The sequence below is a fragment of the Sylvia atricapilla genome, chromosome 1, assembly GCF_009819655.1.
Source record: "Sylvia atricapilla isolate bSylAtr1 chromosome 1, bSylAtr1.pri, whole genome shotgun sequence".
Classification (NCBI taxonomy): Eukaryota; Metazoa; Chordata; class Aves; order Passeriformes; family Sylviidae; genus Sylvia; species Sylvia atricapilla.
In genome coordinates this window covers 126,878,061-126,885,466 of record NC_089140.1, presented here as the reverse complement: position 1 = coordinate 126,885,466, position 7,406 = coordinate 126,878,061, and positions in this window count along the sequence as shown.

The window sequence follows — 7,406 nt, the reverse complement described above, 5'->3', positions numbered from 1 at the left end:
TATCCCACAAGCACTATCACCATCAGTGGTGGGCTCAGCCTTGGCCAGCAGCAGGTCCAGCTTGGAGCCAGCTGCTATTGGCTCTGTCAGACAAGGGAAAAGCTTCTCTCAGCTCCTCAGAGAAGCCACCTCTGTAGTCCCCTGCTACCAAAACCCAGCCACAAAAACTGAATATAACCCCTTCTTGAGTTCTTTTGTTGAAGTCAACTAAAACTCAGCTATAATTAAGTCACCCATCACCTGTACTTGTTGCTTAAATGCTGGCTTATATCATATAGGTCAAGCTTATAAGTGGTGAGAAATGTTACTGTGCAGTGTATACTCAGATCTTTCAGAGGATGAAGGAATAGTTAAATGAATATACAGAGAATATTAATGATTTTGAATAAAGGTGGAAATGGGGGAAAGATAAACAATCTGTGAAAAAATGAGAAAAGCAAAAAAGACCAGAGTATTTAGCAAGAGTAGTTCTGAGCTATGCTGTATACCATATGGAAAATAATTTTGACAATGGGGTCTCTATTTATTTAACTTTTGGGGAAATCTGGATCATGCACATTTTTCTGGCTATATTACTTATCAAGCCCAGGAATAATCAGCAGTTAAAGAGGAAGCTGTAAAATAAATCCAGATCAACAGTATTGGGAAACTAAAAAATACCTGGATATTAGACATTTTCTCAAATCCTTTAATATGAAAAGGACATTGCCTAATTCTGTAAAGTCCTAGTAACCATTGAAACTCCAAACAGGGAATTGTAATCTCATTTAAATTTTAATTAAAATAATTGAACCTAAGTGGCTCAGGGAGATGAGATTTTGAAAGTTCTGAAGATTAAATTATTCTTTTGATGGGTCAGGCTACATGGCATGGTGCAGTGGATATGCCTCTGTTGTTGTGGGCTGAAGAAGCAGTTCCCTGGGGGACAAAAACTTCCGCTTCACTTCTCCCAACTCTCTCCAAATTACACTGACACAATCACATGCACCTGTTTATCTCAGAAACTCCATAGTTCATGCAGAGCTTTCTTCTTTACATGTAAAAGTAATTATTTTAGCCTTGGTAATCTTATTCCCCCAAGTAATTTTTCCTCCATAATCTTTACATGGATGATTGTAGCAGTTAGACCCAAACTGCAGCCTGGCACCCTCAGGAGTTCCTGATTCTTTCCATCTGCATAGAACATAAAGTAGTTTTGTAGCTACCTTGATAGTCTTGTGGCTAGAGTGAAAAAGAATACCTAGGTCATAGCAACACTAGCCTAACTGGAATGATGTTCAATTTCCCAGCACAGTTCCAGTGCTTTTTTTGACCTTTGAGGAATCATATAATCACCACTGGCCAGCTGTTTCAACACTCTGTATTGACATGAGCGGAATCACAAATAGTGGGGCTAATCACTCCATACACTGAGTGAATGTATGAATCACCAAAAAAGTGATTCATATTTGTCAACCTGTTAAGCAAGATGACACTTAAGCTTACTCTTAAGGAGCGCTGGAGAAGGAAGACTGGACAACCCTGGCTGTACTATTCAAGACACATCTGGAGCTCTGTGTCATCATCAATTTATGAACTGGTAAATTTCATATTTGTAAATGGTTGGCTCATTCAAGCATTCTCCCTGGGGTGTGGAGACTTCTAGACTCCAGAACTCCTCAGCTCAAAGGACTCTGTCTATTCTTAGGAATTGAATGGCTTTCATTATCTTAGGCTCCTTTGCATTTAAAAAGGGAAAATTTAGATTTTTATTTTCAGAGAGTTTTTGCCATTCATGTCTTTTACCCAAAGAGAGAAAGATTTGAGCTACTCTGTTTCTTTGGTGTTTCTTAGTGTTGTTTTTACTTCAGCCTTCATCTAGGAAATATTATGGCAGCTGATGTGAATCTGATTCTAAACTGCCTCTCCAGTCAATGCAGAAGAAATTTATAGACACTAGCTGAGTATGAAAACAAAGCCTCTTTGCTGTGGATGTCTTCAGTTGGGCCACTACTAAGTTCTGTGTTTCTTCATGTTATTAATGCTACATCTGTCACAGCAAGTTCTTTCTCAGGGGAACATGTTGGCTGATCCCCTTCCCAGGGACGTCTGGTGCCTTACAGGACATTCAGGCACTGTATGTGCTGCCAGTGCCCAGGTGCTGGTAGAGCAGCTACAGGGTGGCCTCTGTGAGGAGAGGCCAAACCTGCTCCATGCTGCACACAGACATTCCCAGTCAGCTCCAGCGGACCCAGTGATGGACACAACTGAGCCTGTCAGTGGGTGCTGCCTCTGGGAGAATGGGTGAAAATACTGTGCATACAGTGAGGAGTGGGCTAAAAAAGGTGAGAAGCATCCCTGCAGTCACCAGGGTCAGAGAAGGAGGAAGGGGAGGTGGTGCTCTAGGTGTTGAGCAGAGATTCCCCAGCAGACTGTGCAAGAGAGCACCGTGGACCAAATGTGGACACTGTGCCCATGGAGGGCTGTAATCTGGAGCAGGTTCATTCTGAAGGACTGGAACTTTTGGAGAGATCCCACACTGGAGCAGGGAACAAGTGTGAGGAGGAAGGGGCTGTAGACAGAAGTTGTCTCAGACTGAGCACAACCTCTGTTCCCTATACACCTACCCTGAACAAGGAGGAGGAACGTAGAAGAGTCAGGAATGTAAGAGTGAAGTTGAGCCTGGGAAAAGGAAAGAGTGAGGGGAAGGTAGCATTTTTAATCTGTGTGTTTTTCAACTATCCAAACTTATCTTAACTGTCAATAAATTAAATTAATTTCTCACTAGACTCTGTTTGCTGATGACAATTATTGCTAACTGATCTTCCTGTCTTTATTTCAATTCATGAGGTGTTCCAATCTATCTTCTGCCATTTGCTGTGGACAAGAGCCTGTGAGTAAGCAGCTGTGTGGGTGTCTGACTGCTAGGCAAGGATACTCCTGCAACCATTCTTTAAGTTTATTTTACTTTATTTAATGGTATGCTGGGCACTGTTTCACTTCTGTGGACATGCAAAATTCTGTCTCTGGTTTAAAAATGGAAGAACATGTAGAGGTCAAACTGTCTTCCTGGATGTGATTGTCATAGTATCTATCATCTCAAGCTGAAATGTCAGTATAAGATGTTACAGAGTAGTTGGTGGGATCATAAGTATTAAATTTCTGCTGTAATTTGTTTAAGTGTTCTGAAGGAACTGAAAAAAGAATCTACTGATTTATTAATTGTGTTGACTCATGTCTTCCTAAAACTGCCTCGACTGTAAGGTGGTTAAAGTAGAAGTGATTTTTTAGAGAGCTTTGTGCAAAATCTGAAAAACTGCAGCTAAGTGAACTGTAAAGTGAGCAAAATGATCCTAGGAGAGGGACTTGTAAACACGTGGAAAAATACAATACATGAGAGTTGAATCAGAATTACTTTAGTTACAGAACCATCTATTAGAGTTCTTGAAATATGTAAATAATACTAATGAAGTTGATGCACTTCTCTGGATTTCCAAAAGGCATTCAGTAAGATCCTTCTCCAAACACTCTTAAAGATATTTAGTTGTGACAGCAAAAGAGTTAAGGTTTTCAGATAGATGAGCAAGCTACAAGAAGAAAAATGAAGCATTATTATCTAGTTTCTACGACAAAGGGACATCATAAACAAAAGTCTCTGATAGAGATTTTTATTCACAATACTCAGAAATTATCTGGAAAAAATGTGTGAGAAAGTTTGCTGATGATACTAACCAATAAAGACAAAGAATGAGTGTTAATAATTATAAAAATAAAATCTGCATATAGTAAGGGACTTGAAAATGAAATGGTACATAAATGAAATTATGTATGAGGGAAACACATATTGAAAAAAAAAAACCCTCTTATCTAGAATGATGTTTTCTGAGCCAGGTATTACTGTTTGAAAACAGTTCTTAGGACTATGAGAGAGAAATCTGTGAAAGCGATACTTCAGTACACTATGGCAGTAAAAAAAATTGAATGTAAGTAGTTGCTAGAAATGAAACAGAGAACAAAAAGATCCAAAATACTGAAAAATCATTATGCTGCTGTATAAATCCATTACATACCTTCATCTCAAATTCTATTTGAAATTCTGCCTCTATTCCTCCACTTGAATGTCAAAATTTGTGTGGTAGCAAAGTAATAATATTCTATAATGTATCTGTGTTTGGGTAAAGGCTATGAGGATGAGCAAAGTTATCAAAGTTGTTTCTCTTCTATAAGAAATGACTATGCATAGGAGAACTTTTCAAACAAGATATCTGAGGGGAAACACAAAAATGGTCTGAAAAACTGAGTTACTTGAACAAGTCTATAGCAAGCAGTTTTTCACTGATTTACATACCCTGTAAGAGATTAAAAGGAAACTAGCAGGTGGTAGGCTTTAAGTTAGTCAAAACAGATTCTTTACATAGCACACAGGTAAGGTGCTCATCTCCTTGTTATAAATTATCATAGACACTAAAAGCTAGCATGTACTCAATGTACTCAACAAATGAATTGATAAATGCAAAGAAACCAAACCTCTTTGGAGCAGTGCAATAGAAACCACCACCATAGGCACAAGGAGTCCTCCAGACAGCACATGTCAAAATGTAGGACTGCTGAAAAGCATAATGCAGATTTAAAGTAGTGTCTCCAAGGAAGTGGCTCAAGATACTAGACTAGATCCCATATTGTCATTTATGTGTTTATATATTGAGTTGGTAAACAAACAGCATTTGCTCTAATTGACTCGACTTGGTGTGGAGTAAGCTACCAAACTTCCCACTGTTTCGGGTAACTGAAAATTCAAATGGAAATGTGAAGGATCTCCATTTACTGAATTCTGTATTTCATATCAACCCATATGTAAGTAGATACACTTAATGTCAATATTTAAGTGGGATAAGTGCATGTAATACTTTTCTGCCTCCTCACTGAAACCAGACACGATGATAATCAACCACTTGTGGGATGATGAGTTTCAGGATAATGATCATGAAAAAACATTATTGAAAGTTATTATTACAGTAATGCTCACCATTAGTAATTGAATTTTAAACAGATGAAGGCCTAAACTGAGACAAGTATTTCTGTGCCATGTTTTGACAGTCCCCCTTGTATAGATCTTTGCATTGCCAAGATTTGTATTGTACGTGCTCTCTGCATGTTGCTACTTAGTGTGACTCATGAAAAGACTGACTCAGCACACTGAGGGCAGCTGAGTATATCCTTATTAAAAACTAAATATTAATCTTTGGAATAATTTAAATGTATCCTTTGTCTCCCTAACACATTAAGTTAATCAGTATAATTGTATGTGCTCATCTCCTCTGTAAAAAATGCAGTATGTGCATGGCTCAAAGTCACTTTGAGTGTCAGTGAAAAGTGGTGTCCCTCAGGGATCTGTATTATTTAATATCTTCATTAATGGTATAGACAGGCACCCTCAGTAAATTTGCAGATGACACCAAGCTGAGTGATGCAGTTAACACACCTGAAGGACACGATGGCCTCCAGAGAAACCTGGGCAAGCTCAAGAAGTGGGACAATGGGGAAATCCATGAGGTTCAAGAGGACCAAATGCAAGGTGCTGCACCTGGGTTGTGGTATCAACACAGGCTGGACATGAACAGATCCAGAGCAGGCATGTCAGGAAGAATTTGGGGGTGCTTGTGGGTGAGAGGTTGGAAATGACCCAACAATGTGCTCTTGCATCCCAGAAAGCCAAAGTCTCCTTGGCTCCATCCAAAGCAGCGTGGGCAGCAGGTCAAGGGAGGGCATTCTGCCCCTCTGCTCTGATGAGACCCCACCTGCAGTGCTGCATCAGCTCTGGGGTCCCAGCACTGGAAGGACATCGACCTGCTGGAGCAAGTCCTGAGGAGGCCACCAAAGATGATGAGAGGGATGGAGCACCTCTCCTATGAGGAAAGGCTGAGAGAATTGAGATTGTTCAGCCTGGAAAGAGAAGGCTTTGGGGTGATCTAATTGCAGCCTTCCAGTACTGAAAAATAAAGAGAGACTACTTACATGTAGTGACAGAGCAAGGGAGAATGGTTTCAAATCAAAAGAGTCTAGGTGTAGATTAGGTATTATGAAGAAATTCTTTAAATGTGGTGAAGTGTTGGAAGCAGATGCCCAGAGAGGTTGTGGATGCTCCATCTCAAAGTCAGTTTGGATGGACCTCTGACAACCTGGTCTGATGTAAGGTGTCCCTGCCCATCTTAGGGAGATGGAAGTAGATGATCTTCAAGTTCCCTTCCAAGCCATTCTATGATTCTATGATTCTCAGATTAAATACACACACACACACATATATATGCAGGCAGGAAGGTTAAAAAAAAGCAATGTACCTGACGTACAGTTTGCAATTAATCAGTTATTTGTCATAGTTTCTCAAGACAAGAAAAGATAATTTTCATTTTCCTAAGGTATTAGAAAATAATGCAAAATAAGTGATATAATATGTTACTGATTAAGTAAGACTTTTTCAGGTGGCTTTCTCAAAGACTATCACTAAAAAAAATAAATTTAAAAGCAAAATTTTGTTGATTTTAATAGATTTAATATCCCTTAATGGATTTAATAATGCTGAAAAATTTTGACCACCATATGGTATCTTAATGGCCCTTGTGAGAAAACAAGGTAACACAGGTAAATTTTCCCCTGTAGTTTTGCACTAGGGTTTCTGCAGTACTTGCCTCTGTAGTTGACAGCTGTTCTTTAACAATTTTGGATAAAACAAATAGACAAGGAAATGACAAGATAGATCCAGGATGTGAGTGATATTTTTAGTCTTAAAAGAAATAAATTTGTCAATGAACTTGAAAGTCTTTTCCTCCCTGAAAACTACAAAGTTTGTTCTGATGATTCATATATTTGCCAGTTTTTGGAAAGAGGCAAAGGAAAAGTGATTTTATCAGCAACCTACATATAACTTATATAGATACAAAATAGAAAACCAGCAAAAATCCAAACAATGGAAATGGGAAAAACTAGCTGACAAAAGAAATAGTACCAACATTATTTCCCCTCTGTCACTGTTTCTTCCCTCTTCAGTACTGGAAAGATAAAAAGAAATGGGTTCTTTATCAATAACACTTGGCCATGAATTTTTGATACATAACAGGAAACATATTGCACTGTTTCTGCACAGGACTAAATTGATTCCATAATTTAGGTTTTCCTCTGGGCATTTTTGTGGACAAGAAAGAATATTTTCCCTTGTACTTAGACAATTCTATATGAGAACCGCATTTCGCCTTCTTTATGTGATACAGATGACAGTCATGCTAGGCTAGTCCTGTACTAGGTTCAGGACATGGTAAAAAATAAATTTTTGCTCTTAGTCATGTCAGTTGGGTATGTTTAATGTAGCTCAGATCCAACCAGCTGTCAGTTTGCTGGTCAAGGAAGACTTGTGCCTGCTTCCCGATGAAATT